General features: G+C 46.3%; 1 long non-coding RNA gene across 1 annotated transcript in view; it reads right to left on the minus strand.

The window, feature by feature from the left end:
- Positions 1-491: 491 nt before the first annotated feature.
- Gm51545 overlaps positions 492-16,765 on the minus strand; it is a 32,922-nt gene continuing 16,648 nt past the window's right edge. Inside the window, exons 2-3 of the long non-coding RNA XR_003947445.1 lie at positions 4,641-4,786; positions 492-2,345 (exon numbers count right to left, since the gene is read on the minus strand). This is a non-coding gene — a long non-coding RNA (predicted gene, 51545). The remainder of the gene's footprint in view (positions 2,346-4,640; positions 4,787-16,765) is intronic.

The following is a 16,765-nucleotide window of genomic DNA, read 5'->3' on the forward strand; positions in this document are numbered from 1 at the left end:
GGAACCCTACCAATCCTTCACTGCAGCTCAGGAAGACCCACTTAGACATGTGATCCCCAAATCTGTATTATCTTAAGCCACCATGCCTGGGGCATTTTGTTACAGCATCAGTAGTAGAAAATGAGCAAGCCAGCCTTTGTTGTATTAATTAAAAGTGAACCACTGAGTCTGGCCCACATTCACCGGGTGTGAATGCACGTAATTACTAGGAATCGTTTCAGAAGCGGTCTATCACATTGAATAAATTGACATGAACCCCATTTTACAGGTAGACAAACTGAGACCCAGAGGCCTTAAATAACTTGCCTGAAGTCATAGAATTAATAATGGTGGAATCAGTTCTGTCTGACACTTAGAATAAATTCTAAAGTCCTTGAAATTTTTTATTATATTATTTTGGAGGGGAGGGCACATGAGGAGGAGGTCAGAGGACAACTTTCAGGAGCCAGTTCTCTTCTTCCATCATGTGGGTTCTGGGGATGTGTCCTAGTTGTCTGGCTTGGTGGCAGGCACTTTACCTGCTGAGCCATTTCAATGCCCCCTCCAAATCCTTTTTTAAATGTCCGTGAAGACCCACGAGAGCTGGGCTAGCTTCCCTCCCCAATTTTAAACACACCATACATGTCCTCACCTCCTCAAAGGCAAGCTGGTCTTCCCTGGCCACCATTGACAAACACAGTGACTTAGTGTGTCAAATTACCTGCTAATGTCTGTTCCCACCACTCCCATCCCTCATGAGGATGGAGCCCTTCACGTTTTTGTTCGCGGTTGTGTCCGGGGCACACACAGGAAGTTTTTAATAAGAATTTAGTACAGGAGTGCGTGTTCTTCATAAAGAGGTCAAAGAATGGCACACATTCTTCAACTCACTTCCCTGAGCTCATGAGGATTAAAGGAGATTTTTTTTTTTTTTAATGACACGGTTTACAGTCATAGGTATTTTAAAGAAATGAGTTTCGATTCTCCTACCGACCGGCAGGACCCGGGGGCATTCACAAGTTTGAGTTCTGACAGTCCTTTGTCTTCACCTTCTTCAGTCTGGCAGAGGGCTGAGCAAACCAGTAACCGGTGCCACTTTTTGATAATAACTGACTAATTTCTTTCCAGACTGGTTCTGCTGGGCCCCACATCTCCACTCACCGGTAAAAATCGTTGGCCAGAAACTGCAGCTCTTCTAAGACTGGTCACTGTTATTTATCTAGGGTGTGGCCATCTTGAGACTGGTACGGAAGGTAGAATTCTTTGTCAGTTGACAATTCACTGTCTCTGGCCTCAAAGTCACTTTGTAGCCAGCCCAAGGCAGCTCAAATTGGTGGCAGTCCTCTTGCCTCAGACTCCCAGATCCTGGGGACCACCTGGGGGTCACTGTGGCTATCTCATGCATTTCTTTGTAGCCCTATCTCCCCCTTTACCCACCTCTGCCATGTGTTTATCAGTATCTTTGAGTTTTTGTATGGCTGTATAAAATGGGTAGTGGTCCTTCATGTTAATATGACTTTACTTTAATTGTTTTATATTTATTTCATATCAGCACGCATACTTGCTGTGGAAGTATAGAGGTCAGGAGATAACCTGCGAGGGTAGCTAGTCTCTGACTACCATGTGTATCCTAGAGAATGAACTCAGGTTGTTATGGGTAGGGACAAGCACTTTTACACCCTAGGCCACCTTACCAGTCATAAATTCTTTTCTAAGAGGCATCTTGCTGTTACTAGTCAGCTGACTCGGGAGGGCCCGTTGGTCTTCTCAAATAGAAATCATAGTTAAAGGGAGGTAACTATTTTAGTATTGGTAGACCCGGTCCCTTGAGTGTCAAAAGCTTGTGGGCTGGCTGACAGACTCAGAACCGTATAGCTTTATGTCCCAAGAACTAAAAGCTAATGGCTCCAAGCTTTAGGGTCCACAGACCTATGGCTGTAGGGACTCACCCTAGAGGCTTTAATGTCTCTGGGCTTTGTCAATAGACCAGCTCTCAGTAGCAGCCAGTGTAACCTCAGACTCAGAAGCAGCAGCAGCAACAACAACAACAGAAGCAGCAGCAGCAGCAGCGAACATCACCTAGTGTTGGAGCTCTCAAACCTCAGCCATATCCCTTTACATCTTGCATGCTGCTATGGGTGTAAGGACCATCAACTCTCAAGGCTTAGCAGCTTCCAGGAACTCTTCCAGCGGTCAGGGCCTGCATCCCTCATCTTTGGCCTTGGATAACCTCTATTTCCAGGGTCCTGTATCATCTTGCCTGTCTCTGCATCTCTCTCTGGAACTCTGGATGCCCTCTTGCCATTGCTGTTGCTGCCACGGCTGCTTTGCTTGTCTTCTCACGCTACCAGCTCAGCCCACTGTACCTGTGATAGAAATCAAAAGTAAGCAAAGAAGTTTAGTCTCGGCACTCAGGAGACAGAGGTGAGGGAACCTCTGTGAGTTCAATGCCAATCTGGTCTACATAATTTCCAGACTAGCCAGGGCTACATAGAGAGAAACTATCTCAAAAAGGAAGGAGGTAAGAAAGGAAAGAAAGGAGGGAAGGGAAAAGAAAGAAAAGGCCATTCAGGAGATACCATTTGTTGACTCTTAATGTTATATCTCCGGAAAATAGCGAAAAAGGGTGTCTCCCAGCTCACCTTAAAAGTAAGCTGAAGGGGCTGGTGAGATGGCTCAGTGGGTAAGAGCACCCAACTGCTCTTCCGAAGGTCTGGAGTTCAAATCCCAGCAACCACATGGTGGCTCACAACCATCCATAATGAGATCTGACTCCCTCTTCTGGAGTGTCTGAAGACAGCTACAGTGTATTTACATATAAATTAATCTTTAAAAAAAAAAAGTAAGCTGAAAACTTTGGTTCTATAACCAAGTAGTAGGTGGGGGGGGGGGGCAAGAATGTCTGTACCAGTTATGGTGCAGCCCTTCATGCAAATGAAGGACTGTATTTGTGCCAATCACAGCATAGCCCTTCATGCAAATGAAGGACTGTATTTGTGCCAATCACAGCATAGCCCTTCATGCAAATAAAAGGAATGGTCTACAGCAATCGGTGACTTTCTGCTGGGCAGGGGTGAAGGTGGGAAATGGGGAAATGGAAGTGGGGGTTGGGGTGGGAGTTCTTTCCTCTTGTCTGAATGAGAGTTCAAGAACAGCCAAGATAATTTCAAGGTCACCAAAACTTATCTTATTATTGGTTGGTTGATTTTTCTGTAGATAGAGCTTATGTAGCCCAGGATGTTCTCAAAATCTATATGTAATGGAGGCTAACCTTGAATTCTTGGCCTTCCTGTGTATATCTCCTTCATTCCAGGATACAGAACCATGCCTGGCACCAACACACACACACCAGGAGTTGCTCTCTTTTGTAGAGCACTGCTTTCTAAGCCAGTGCTTAGAAACTATGTAGACCAGGCTGGCACTGAACTCACAGAGGTTCCCTGTCCAGAGTAGTCATGACTGGAGCACATGTTCAGCTGTGGGGGTAGTTAAGACCTTGGCCACAGCTGAACAGTCCTCAGAGTATCAATAAAGTAAATCCCCCAAAGCGACCAGGCTGTGACAAGGGCATTCCAGCCAAGGACCAAGGGAAGGGCTGCTTAGGTAACAGCTGACCGAGGCTGCCTGGCACGAGGGAAGGGCCTGTCAAAGAGCCAGCTCTTGGCAGCTTAGTCATTCCCAGAAAGCATTCAAAGATTGTTTATAATAAAGACTTAACAAAAGCTCAACACAGAACTAACAATTCTAACAGTCTTTAATGCTATTTGGTAGTGCTTAATAATGCTTAGTGGTGCTTAACTCCTGCCCCAGTACCCTAGATTGAGAGACTGTTCCCGAATCTGGCCTAGCACCATACGTCAGGTCCAGTTTCTTCCTGAAGTAGCCAGCTTACAAATTTCTCCTGGTGGGTCTCCTGGGAGTCATATCTTTGAGTTCTTTCTGCAATGAATGTTTGCATCCCTACAAAAGGTATCCACCGGGGATGGAATAAATTCGGTGACTTTTTGGAAACAGCCAGCCTTTGGGAGGTGATGATTTAGATGAGGTTATGAGTGGGAACATGATAGGATTTGGGACTTTTTGTTTATTTGCTATAAAGCTCCAATTAGCTGGGCTGTCCTAGAACTTCTGGTTGGCTTCTCTCTCTCCCCAGGTGCTGGGATTACAGGTGTGTAGCACCACACCTGGCTGTGAATTTGTGCCTTTAGAAGAAGAGGAAGTCAGGGTCTGAGAAGACAGTTGAGTGGGGAAAGTGCTGGCCTGCTGCCTGTGCCCTAGACTGACCACTGCCTGACCCTACTTGCCCTTGGAGGCTGGAGGTAGGGTGGTGAAGAATCAATAGCACAGACTCCAGGAGCAGGTGAGAAACTCAAGCAGCAAGCTCATCTGAACACAGCTGCAAGCTCCTTTAATACCTTCCACCTATGCCCCATTGGGCCTAAGAAAGCGGCTCTTCTAAACAGCAGTTCCCGATTGGCTGGCATTTTCTGCATCAGCAATCCTTGGTCTCTCAGGGGGTCCTCGATTAGGTCCTCCTGCCGGAGATGCCTTTGTGGCTGCGCACCCTCCCCCTGCCTCCCCCTGCCTCCCCCTGCCTCCCTCTGCCTCCCTCCACCCCAGCGTTTATGCAGAGGTGGCCTCACAGTTCCTCCTACACTCACCAAGAGAGCATCAGTAGCACCCTCATGAAAGCCAGGCACAGCAGTATGTACCTGCAGTCCCAGCACTGACAGGACAGGGAGACTCTTAGGCCTTGCTGGCCAGCCATCTTAGATGGATTGGTAAGCTCTAGGTTGAGCAAGAGACCCTGTCTCAAAAAATAACATGGAGAGTGATTAAGGACACATGACAATCTCTGGCCTTCACACCTCCACATGCACACATGCGCGCGCACACACACACATGCAAGCATAGACTCACAAGAGGAAGATAAGAAAGAGCAGGAGATGAGACGCCAGAGCTCTCTGACTTTGCTCATACCAAGCAAAGACCAGGGAACACACAGAGGCACTGGCCACCCTCAAGCCAGGAGAAGGGGACTCGGGATAAAACCTGCCTTACTGATCTGGAACCTTCCAGCCTCCAGAACTGGACATTTCTGTTGAAGCTACCTGACCTGTAGGCATGCCCCTGTAACTTATCAGCTGATTGGCTTCCTTGGCACTACCCAAATAGAAATCATCATTAGAGAGAAGTTGCTATTTAGTGTTGGCAGACCTAGGTAGGCCCTTGAGTGACAAACGGCTTGTGGGCTGAGTTGCAGACTCAGAGCCTTATAACTGATCCTGAACTTCTCAATAAAAACAAAACCAAACCCAATGTTTATCTCAGGCTTTAAGTTTGCTATAAACTAGTTTCCCTCCCTCTCTTCCTCCTTCCCCCTTCCCTCCCCGCTCCCTCCCTTTTATTTAATGTGTATGTATGAGCCTGAGTATATGTATATGTGTTGCATGCATGCGGTGCCCACAGAAGCCAGAAGAGGGCGTCAGATCTCTCAGAATGGTAGTTATAGGCAGTTATGACTTGCCCAATGCAGGTGCCAGGAATTGAACCTGGGTCCTCTGCAACAGCAGCGAGTGTTCTTAACCACTAAGCCATCTCTCTAGTCCCAAGGTAATTCTTACATGGAAACAAATATCAGGTTTACTTCTTTCATTCAGTTGTATCCCTTGTTGATCTAAGTTGATGTACGTTTAGTTCAGAATCAACAAAATTGTACTGTATGGATCTGCACAATACGTGTTTTAGGTCCTGCTGCCTGGGGGGGTCTCTGTTGTAAGAATTCAGCTCTGTTCTTAGGTCACACAGCAACCACATGGCCTGGGGGTGTGGGTGTGGGTGGGGGTGTCTCAGAAAGTAGCGTGTTTGCCTTTTAGGCACCACACTCTGAGTTTGAGCCCCAGCACTGCATACACCAGGCAGATTGTTTACAAACCTGTAATCCTAGCCCTCTGAAGATACAGGCAGGAGGATCACCCTCAGCAGCATAGACAGTTCAAGGCCAGCCTGAAATACATGAGACCTTGTTTCAAAAACTAGCAGTCACAGACAATTCGTAAATAAAAGATTAAAGTTGTGGGCCAGTGAGATAGCTCAGCAGGTAAAAGCACTGTACTGGCCGGTTTTGTGTCAACTTGACACAGGCTGGAGTTATCACAGAGAAAGGAGCTTCAGTTGGGGAAATGCCTCCATGAGATCCAGCTATAAGGCATTTTCTCAATTAGTGATCAATGAGGGAGAACCCCTTGTGGGTGGTGCCATCTCTGGGCTGGTAGTCTTGGTTCTATAAAACAACAGGCTGAGCAAGCCAGGGGAAGCAAGCCAGTAAAGACCATCCCTCCATGGCTTCTGCATCAGCTCCTGCTTCCTGACCTGCTTGAGTTCCAGTCCTGACTTCCTTGGTGATGAACAGCAGTATGCAGTGTAAGCTGAATACACCCTTTCCTCCCCAACTTGCCTCTTGGTCATGATTTTTTGTCCAGGAATAGAAACCCTGACTAAGACAAGCACCTACCACCAAACTTGACCTGGATTCAGTCTCTGAAACCCACACAGCAAGAGGAAAGAACCAACTCCCAAAAGTTGTCTTCTGACCTCCACATGCATACCAAGGGAGCACATATGCCCTTGAGTGACCTTGAACTTGTGGTCAGTTTGTCTCATCCTCCTGGAAGCTGGGACTATAAGCATGTGTCACTGTCCCCAGAGCTGGGACTGTAAGCATGTGCCACCATCCTCGGCTTGTTATTTTGTTTTTATTCTCAGACTTCACAGTTCATCTGTCTAGCCGACACACCTCTCACAAGCTGTTGTATGTTCCACAGTGAGCAATTCTGGACATTTTCATCATCCCTAGAAGAGATGCTGTGGTTCTAAATGCTCTCAGTTCATCCACTTTCTAGCTCAACAGATTTTCTTTTTTCTTTATACTGAGTACACTGTAGCTGTCTTCAGACACACCAGAGGAGGGCATCGGATCCCATTACAGATGGTTGTGAGCCACCACGTGATTGCTGGGAATTGAACTCAGGACCTCTGGAAGAACAGTCAATTTTTTGTTTGTTTTAGATTTATTTATTTATTATATGTAAGTACACTGTAGCTGTCTTCAGACACACCAGAAGAGAGCATCGGATCTCTTTAAGGATGGTTGTGAGTCACCATGTGGGATTTGAACTCAGGACCTTTGGAAGAACAATCAGTGCTCTTAACCACTGAGCCATCTCTCCAGCCCTCAACAGACTTTCTTATTCTGGGCATTTCAACAAGTGAAAGCCACAGCACATACAGCACACACAGTATACAGCTCACAGCACACACAGCTCACAACACACAACACATACCACACAGAGCACACACAGCCACACAGTGCACACAGCACACAACACGTAGCATACGGCATACATCAGGCTGTTTCACCCAGTGTACCATCTTCAAAGCCCAGCCTTCCTATAGCACATAGAGACACTATTCCTTCTACTATTCCTTCTAAAATTTGAGTAATATTTCTTTGTGTGGATATGCCACACTTTATTTATGTGTGTATTAGTTCATGGTATTTGTGACCTTCTACTTTTAAAGGTACCTTGTATTCAGTCCTTGGCAATTTCCTGCATGTACACAACACATCTGGATCACAACCACCCTTAACATGTCCTCCCACCTTCATGACCTCTCCTTTGAAAAAAACCAGTCCACCAAATACAATCAGTGCCACCTACTGGAACGTTGGCTGACCTTGTTGGCTTGACCTTGCGCACATGACCACAGCTGTGGTGAGTTCAGGAGTGCAAAGGCAAGCCATGTGCAGAAGACAGCACTCCTCCCCACACTCCTCCCAGCACTCCTCCCCACACTCCTCCCAGCACTCCTCCCCACACTCCTCCCAGCACTCCTCCCCACACTCCTCCCAGCACTCCTCCCCACACTCCTCCCAGCACTCCTCCCCACACTCCTCCCAGCACTCCTCCCACACTCCTCCCAGCACTCCTCTCCACACCCTCCCCACAGAGCCCCTCTCCCCAGCTTTGTGGTGGGGCAGGTCTTTTACTTTTCACCTGTCATAGAGCTTCTATACACTTTCATGTAAAAATTTCTATGTAGAAATATATCATTTCTTTCAGGTGTGTATTTAGGAGTGAAATTGCTAGCTCAAATAGTAATTATGCTTAGTATTTGTAGGCCACACCTGTTCTTAATACTTTCCAGTAGTTGAAAATGGTTTCTGCCATTAAAGATAGTCAAAAGAATAGTAACATATTGTTAACACATGAAAATAGCACAGGGCTCCAATTCAGGGTACACAGGGCCTCTATTTGTCTGGGTATTATCCGTGGATGTGTCTACATTGCAGTGGTAGTGGTGAACAGTATGGAGGATACCAGGCTGGTCTCAAATTCATTATATAGTCCAAAGATGACCTTCAATTAACCACATGCCTACCTCTGCCTCCCAAGAGTTAGAATTACAGATGTGCACCACTGTGGTGGTTTGAATGAAAATGGTGCCTGGAGACCTCAGGGAGTGACACTATTGAAGTGTGGCTTTGTTGAAGTAGGTGTGGCTTTTGGAGGAAGTGTCCCATTGAGAGTGACCTTTGAGGTCTCCCAAACTCAAGCCAGGCAGGCCTAGTGGCTCCATCTCTCTTCCTGCTGCCTGCTGATCTGGATGTAGAGAACTCTCAGCTCCTCCTGCCCCAAGTCTGCCTAGACCGCAACAGACTAAACCTCTAAAACTATAAGCCAGCTCCAATGGAATGTTTTCCTTTATAAGAGTTGCAGTGGCCATAGTGTCTCTTCACAGCAACAGAAACCCTAGCTAAGACAATCAGCATGCTAGGCCGATGCAGTGCTGGGGATCAAACCCGGAGCTTCTGTGTGCCAGTCGTGCACTCCACCAGCCGAGCTCCGGCCCATCTCCTGGTGGTTCTCATCGGCCCCTGGAAGCAGCTCGGCTGTGTCCTGCCACCAGGTTGGATGGTTCCAGGACCCAGGCCGTCAGCTTCTCCCCGGCAGCTGCTTACTGTGAAGAAATGAGTTCTTGGCTCAGAACGGAGTGATCCTGGACGCTGAGTCAGAGACCTGAGCTTAATGCCTGCGACCCACATGATGGAAGGAGAGAACCAAATCCTAGAAACTGTCCTCTGACCACGCACAGACAATGACACATGTGTGCTACCACATATAAACAGGCACACATGCAGACACACATGCACACAGCTGGACATAAATAAATAGCTGGGTGTGGTGATGCATAGCTTTAATTCCAGCACTCAGGAGGGAGATGTAGGAGGCTGAGTTCAAAGCCAGAGCTGCACAGTGAGCCCCTGTCTCAATAAACAAACAAACAAATATGGTCTTAAAACAGAACTGAAAGCTCACGTCTGGCCCATCTTCTAGATCGGGGTGTTGGGCTCGGTCAGGCTGGTTCATGTACATTCCAGGAGGGAGAAGTGAGACTTAGCTTTTCTGTCCTCCCAGGCAACTTCCTCCTCTCCAGCTGAGAAGACCTGACCCTGAAAGTAATATGAATGCCCATTGTAAATTTACTAATGCGTTTGCAATTGTACGAGAGATAGTTATATCATGTTAGGCATATTTACAACCTTGTTATTGTTTTATGTGAACATGAGATATTATTTGTGTCAAGTTGACAAGGGGTGGATTGTAGTGGCTATTCCTGGTTGTCAACTTGACAATATTTGGAATGAACTACAATCCGGAATTGGAAGGCTCACCAGTGACCCTTATCTGGAGGCTTGGAGATCCTTATCTGGATCTTGGTTTGAAGATCTTGAGCCATAGTGGCTATGGATTCCAGAAGATTGAATCTCCGAGTTTAAGGAACACACCTTTAATCTGGGCTACGCCTTTCATCTGGGATTAAAGGTGTGGTGGAACACACCTTTAATCTGGGCTACACCTTCTGCTGGAGACAATATAAGGTGCTCTGGGGTTCCAGGATATGCAAGGCATTCTTTAAGCTCCTACTTGCTCCACTAAAGGCCCACTCTGAGACATAGGCCGGCAGTGCCAGCAGCTCTTCCCAGAGGCCTGGTCAGGCCAGGAACGGGCTGGAGTTCCCTAGATCTCTGATTGGCCAACAATCTCTAGGGACAGAGCACTAGAGATCCCAGAGAGTGGGAGGAACTTAAAAGGTTGGAAAAAAAAAAAATCTTCATTTGGCTTCGGGGCCCAAGGAAGGGAGGTGACAGGGCAGGAAATAAGGCCACCTGGTGGGGTCAGGCCAGGGTGAACCTTCAAGATGTGGGGGGACAGCTTCTGAAGAGCAGAGTGTCCAGCCACGGCTAGGAGGGGGGTGTGAAAGCCCACAAACCTTCCTGGATCCCAGCCTCCCTTCACTGGGGTACAGACACCCACTCCAGAAAGCTCTTCATGGCTGGGGTTTGCAGAGCACTTCAGCTCCTCGGAGCACTTTGACCATCATTAATTAGTAAGGACTTGGCTCTGGCTGTCACCAAGATTAAAAAAAAAAAAAAAGTGACTTTAATGTCTCTGCTGCTGAAGCTGGAAGCTTCCATCTCGGTGAGCTACATGACAAGGCCTTGGCCAGCAGGTTCCTTCTTTCTGCCCACTGCTCCACTGCCTCCCTGGACCCACCATTTTGTCTGGTGTCTTCTGAGAAGTCATGTCCCCTCTTTGCCCTCATTGTCCTGTCTGGAGGGAGCAAAGACACCGCCTCTGAGCTTGAGCGGGTGATAGTTGCTGAGTTTCTGTTTACAAAACTGTTCTGAAAGAGTCCTCATCCACAGACCGGGAGATCCAATGGCCCCGCAGCTTTGGAAAGCAGCCCGGCAGCTCCCCACATGGTCAACCATCAAAAGACTCGATGTCCCAGCAGTTCCACACGTAGGCTGATAGCTAAGAGGAGTGATAATCTGTGCACACAAATACCTGTAGACATGGCAGCATTATTAAGATAACTCAGAAGAAGTAATGGGGCTGGAGCACTCACTGACTCAGCAGCAGGCACACTTGTGGCTTGGTAGAGGATGCTGCCACCACATGGTGGCTCACCACCACCAGTATCTCCAGTTCCAGGGTATCTGTTGTCTCCTTCTGACTTCCAAGGGCACATACATGCAGCCAGACACTCATCACATGAAATAAATAAAACAAAACAAACTAGATTCCAGGGCTCCATCTTGGACTGTGAGACATTGGGTGGGTTGTTTGTTTGTTTTTCTGTTTCTATCAAAGGTCGCTAGCCCACCCAGGGCCAGTAGTCCATAAATCTCCCTCACTTTAATCTCCCAACTTGAAATTTTTCATCTCCCTTGCCAGGTAATACTTCTGTTCACACAAGATGCTTCTGAGTCCCCAGAACTTAATGGCTTCAACTGATGCCCCTTGGCCCCTTTCCTTCATTTCCTTTGCACTGGTTCTTTTAGAACGAACTCGATCATGAAAGATGGTGAGGTCAGACCCCAGGCAAAGGGCGGGAGTGGGGGGAGTCACAGTTAGAATAAAAACCAAGTGAACTTCCTGCCCCGCATGCTTGCTTGCTCGGTAAGGATGGAGAGTCCACCAACCTTTTTACAAAAAGAAATCGCCTTGCCAAGCTACCTGCACCTTATTCCTGTGTACCTTTGTACACTGAGATTATTCTTCATTCCTAAGACCGCCAGCGTATCAGGACCTGTATTTCTAAAAGCTCTTTAGGTGAGGAGTCAGGCTACTTTGAGAAACTGAGGGCCCAGCTTGGACTCAGGTACCTTCTTCATACCTTTCCCCAAATCCCCTCTGTTGTTTGTTGTTTCCTATTGACCTGCCACAGACTCCTGTATTTAAGAGCTCACTCACACTCTTAGCCTCAATAATCACACACAGCCCCCGGGAGTTTATAATTTCCCCATAGTTCAATTCGGGGTAAGGATTGATGGTGTTAATAACAGCAGCAGAGACCCAGTGCCGGGGCTTCTGCAGGGTTTCCCAGGTGCTGTGTCCTCGTATCTTTCTCATAGCAGACTAATGAACGAGTATCGTTGTTCCTGGTTTGCTCAGAGGGGCTAAATAATTTACTGAAGGATTTGGGGCAAGTTAAGTGGCAAGGTCAGAACTGAGACCCAGTTTTGAATTTTTTTTAAATTTTCTTTTTATTTATGTGTGTATGTGTTGTGTCAGTACAGTGCCCACAGAGGCCAGAAGGGGGCGCTGGATCCTCCCGAAGCTGGAGTTACAGGTGGATAGAGCTCTTCGAACTTTTTGGTACTAAGAACCAAACTCAGGTCCTCTGAAGAACAAGTGCTGTTAACCATCTCTAGCCCCACGTTGATCTTACACTATTTACTACCCAGTCATAACCTCAATTCTCCATGTGAGGAAACAGGCTCAGAGACATAAAGGGAATTTTGAAAGACCACCCAGAAACTTCTAGACCAAGCTAAAGCTGGGACATACATCATTGGGCTATGACATAAATTCTACTCAATTACTTTATCAGAAAAAAATATGCAAAACAATGATTGCCCTTAGGGGTCAATGTAATATACTCCGGGATTTTACACTAGAACATTTTTTTCCAGTTACAGACTATAGTGGCTAACACTGATTGAGCTTTTTTTTTCTTTGTCCTAAGAATAGTTTTAAGTCTGTTCCCGCACCCCCAGCATGGCCTGAGGGCTGGAACCACAGGCATGCTCCACACCCCTGACTCTGAGTGTTATATCTGAGTAACAGTTTGATGCCAGCAAAAGATGACATGGGTGCAATGACCATGAGCACACTGTGCCCTCTCTAGAGACTGGCCGTGGAGGTGCTAGGGCTTTGTGTGTTTTGTGGTTTTTAGATCTGGAATTCAGATCATGACAGGGTACCTGTACCATACGGGCTTTAGCCACTCTTCAGTGACGCCACTCACTCTGGAGTTGTCTCCCAAAGTGTGGTTTATAATACGGACTACATAGAGAAACCTTATCTTGTTCTTCTCTTTGGAGCCAGGCTGGCCTTGAACTTACTATATAGCCAAGGGGTACCTTGAGCTTTTTCATGTTCCTGTCTCTGCCTCCACCTCCTCAGTGCTGGGATTACAGGTGTGTACTACCATGCCTGGCTTTATGTAGTGCTAGAGTTGGAACTCAGAGATTCCTGCAGGCTAGGCAAGCAATCTACCAACTGAGACAGACACAACATTTATGAAGCCACTGCAGACTCTGCAGATAGCTAGACATAATGACTCATGCCTACAGTCAACTCAGGAGGTTGATGCAGGAGGATTGAATGAGTTCAAGGCCAGCTTGGATGACATGAGACTTTCTCTAAAGAAGGGGGGAGTGCATGAGGATATACATGGCTCTTGTGTAGCCCTGGGTTCAATTGCAATTCCCAGCCCTGCCCCCAAAATTCAAGGTCATGCAATACAGAAACTATTGGCAATAGTTGGACTACTTGGAAACTATTGCCATATAAAAGAGGTGAATGAGCTATGACAACTAAATGCACCAGAGGATGCTGGGCTAGATCCTGACAAGGAAATATATAAATATATAAGCACAGCTAATAGATTAGATGCGATGTGTACTGGAGATCAGATGAGACTGGAAAAAAAATGTGTCCTAAGTCAGCTCACTGTGCAGTGGCTGTGTATGGAAATGTCTTCATTCCTAGAAAGAAAATCCATACCAGCTGAGGGGCGTAGTATCCTCGGCACAATTCAATTAGTTCAGAAAAGGCAGATAAACATAGAACTTGGGTGAATACTATAGGGGAAAAAAGATGGTAAGAATATGTCAGGCCAAATTGGTTCATGTGGAGTAAAGATGTCTTGGAATCTCTTGTATTATTCTTATACTGCTCTATAAGTCTGAAAGTCTATCAAAATTACAAATTATAGACGGGAGTGTGACAGTGAGGTGTCTCAGTGGGTTAAGGGACTTGACAGCAACTGTGTGCACTGAGTTGACTCCCCAAGACTCACATGTTGGAAGGGGAGAACGACTTTCCCAAGTCCTCCTCTGACCCTCACACGTGTGATGCACATGAACTCACACAGGTGCACATGCATACATATAACAAATGCCTTGTTAAATATTTCATTTTCTAAGTCTATATGCAGAGGGGCCGTAAATTTGGCTAACTAGGTGCTTGCTGCCAAGTTTGATGATCTAAGTTCAATCCCCAGACCCACAGGGTGGATAGAGAGAACTGATTCCCACAAGCTGTTCTATGATCTTCACACATATGTCATGGCATATGCATGCCCCCTGGTAAGATGTACAAACATCCAAAAAGTTTAGAAATACATGCTGAAATTGCTATACAACACACATGGAGAAATAAATATACCAAGTGTTAGTCGGTTGTACCCAGGAGTCGTCGTCCTAAAAAGCTCACTGTAGCCTGGATACAGTAAACTCTCATTGACTCCATGTAGCACATTGGTTTGTATGTGTATATCTGGGCACATGGTAGGGATGTGCATGGGGAGGCTGGAGGTTGACACTGGATGGTTTCCTCTCAATCTTTACTACTTCTGTTTTTATTAGAAAAGGGATTTCTCAAGGCCAGCCTGGTCTACAGAGTGAGTTCCAGGTCAGCCAGGGCTACACACAGAAACCCTGTCTCAAAAAAACAAAACAAAAAACAAACAGAGAGAGAGAGGGAGAGAGAGAGAGAGAGAGAGAGAGAGAGAGAGAGAGAGAGAGAGAGGGATTTCACTGTGCAGCTTGGCTGGCCTGGAATTTGCTATATAGGCCAGGTTAACCCTGAACTCACAGAGATCCCTCTGCCTCTGCCTCCTGAGAGCTGGGATTAAACATGTGTGTCACCACTGGCCAGCTCCACCTTAGTTTGAGACAGGATCGGATCTCCCTGAGTCTCACAAATTCAGCAAAACTAGACTACCAGCAAGCTCCAGGGGCTTTCCTGTTTCTCCCTGCACACAGGAACTGTGGCTAGGAACGCAGCCGTTCACCACCACGCCTACCTTTTTTACTTGAATGCTAAGGATCCGAACCCAGGTCCTCATACCTGAGGGCAACCACTCTACCAGCCGAGCCAGCTCCTAAGACTCTGGCTTTTGGTTTCACTGTTGTTTTGAGACAGGATTTAGTAACCCGGGCTGTCCTGGAACATTGTAAGTAGTCCGTGCTGGCCTAGTACTCACAATCCCCCTGCCTCAGACTTTAAACAGAATAACAAGTAAATCCCACCACACCCAGAATCAACTTATTTATGTTCTCTGTGCTCATTTCCTCTCCTCACCTGTGCAGTAAGAAAAGCATTGTCTACACTCCAGTCTTTTATAAGACACCACAGTGTAAAACACGTAATGGGTGATGTGGGCACACATAAAGGCTTATACAAACATTAATCATTGTCATATCAAATTAGAGACATTTTGAAGAAGATGCTATGAATTTTCTCAAAATCCATAAAAGAATCAGGAATGTCTACTGAGCACCCAGGGGGTGGAGGCCATTTTGGGCTACATGAGAGAGATCCTGTCTTAAAAAAACATCCTATTCCATAAGAAGAACACCGGATACTTTTGTAAGCAGACAATACAAAATTAGGTAGAATGTAGTGGGCTAGAGAAATGGTTCAGTGGGTAAGCGTGATGCCACTGAAGATGCTGGGATTGCAGAAGCATGGAGGTCACCCTAGCTGAACCAACCAGCTTCAGAGACAGTGAGAGAACTTGTTTCAAAAAATCAAGGTAGGGGCTGACTGCTCTTGCAAGAGACCTGCCTTTCGTTCCCAGAACTCGCATGGTGACTCACAGCCATCCTTAACTCTGGTTTCAGGGCATACAACACCTTCTTCTGATCCTCACTGTATCCAAGTGGAACACATACATGCATGCATACATACATTCAGGCAAAACACTCATACACATAAAATGAAACGAAGGAGCTGAAGGGGTTTGCAGCTCCATAGAGGGAGCAACAGTGTCAACAGGCCAGACACCCCCCTCCCAGAGCTCCCAGGGACTGGACCACCAAAATACACATGGAGGGACTCATGGTGCTGACCATATATGTGGCAGAGGATGGTCTTGTTGGACATTTGTGGGAGGAGAGGTATTCAATACCCCAGTGTAGGGGAATGCCAGGGTGGGAGCACCCTTATAGAGGCAGGGGGATGGGATAGAGGGTTTCCGAAGGGGAGACCTGGAAAGGGGAAAACATTTGAAGTGTAAATAAAGAAAATATTCAATTTTTTAAGAAGGTAACCTTTAAAATAAATATGGTGGAGTTTGATAAAGAAAGATATCCAATATTGTGCTCTGGCTTCATGTATACATTATTAGTACATCTGAACATACGTACATGTACATATACCACAGATGCACACACATGTACTTATACCACCAATGCAGACACATGTATATATACCACAGATTCACACAAACCACATGCTCATGTACATACACCACAGATGCACAAACATGTACATACACCACAAATGCACACATATGTACACACACCACAGATGCACATACATGTACATATACCACAGATGCATACACACATGCACATGTACCACAGATGCACACACTCAAGTATAATCATTATAGATGCACACATACATGCATATACTACAGATGCACACACATATACATATACCACAGGTATTCACATACATGTATATACACCATAGATGTGCACACACATGCATATATCACAAATGCACACACATATACATATATCACAGATGCACACACTCAAGCATCACTAAAGATGCACATATACATGCATATACCACAGATGCCCATATATATACATATACCACAGATGTACACACACATGTGCATACACCACAGATGC

Source organism: Mus musculus, chromosome 8 (genome assembly GCF_000001635.26).
Source record: "Mus musculus strain C57BL/6J chromosome 8, GRCm38.p6 C57BL/6J".
Classification (NCBI taxonomy): Eukaryota; Metazoa; Chordata; class Mammalia; order Rodentia; family Muridae; genus Mus; species Mus musculus.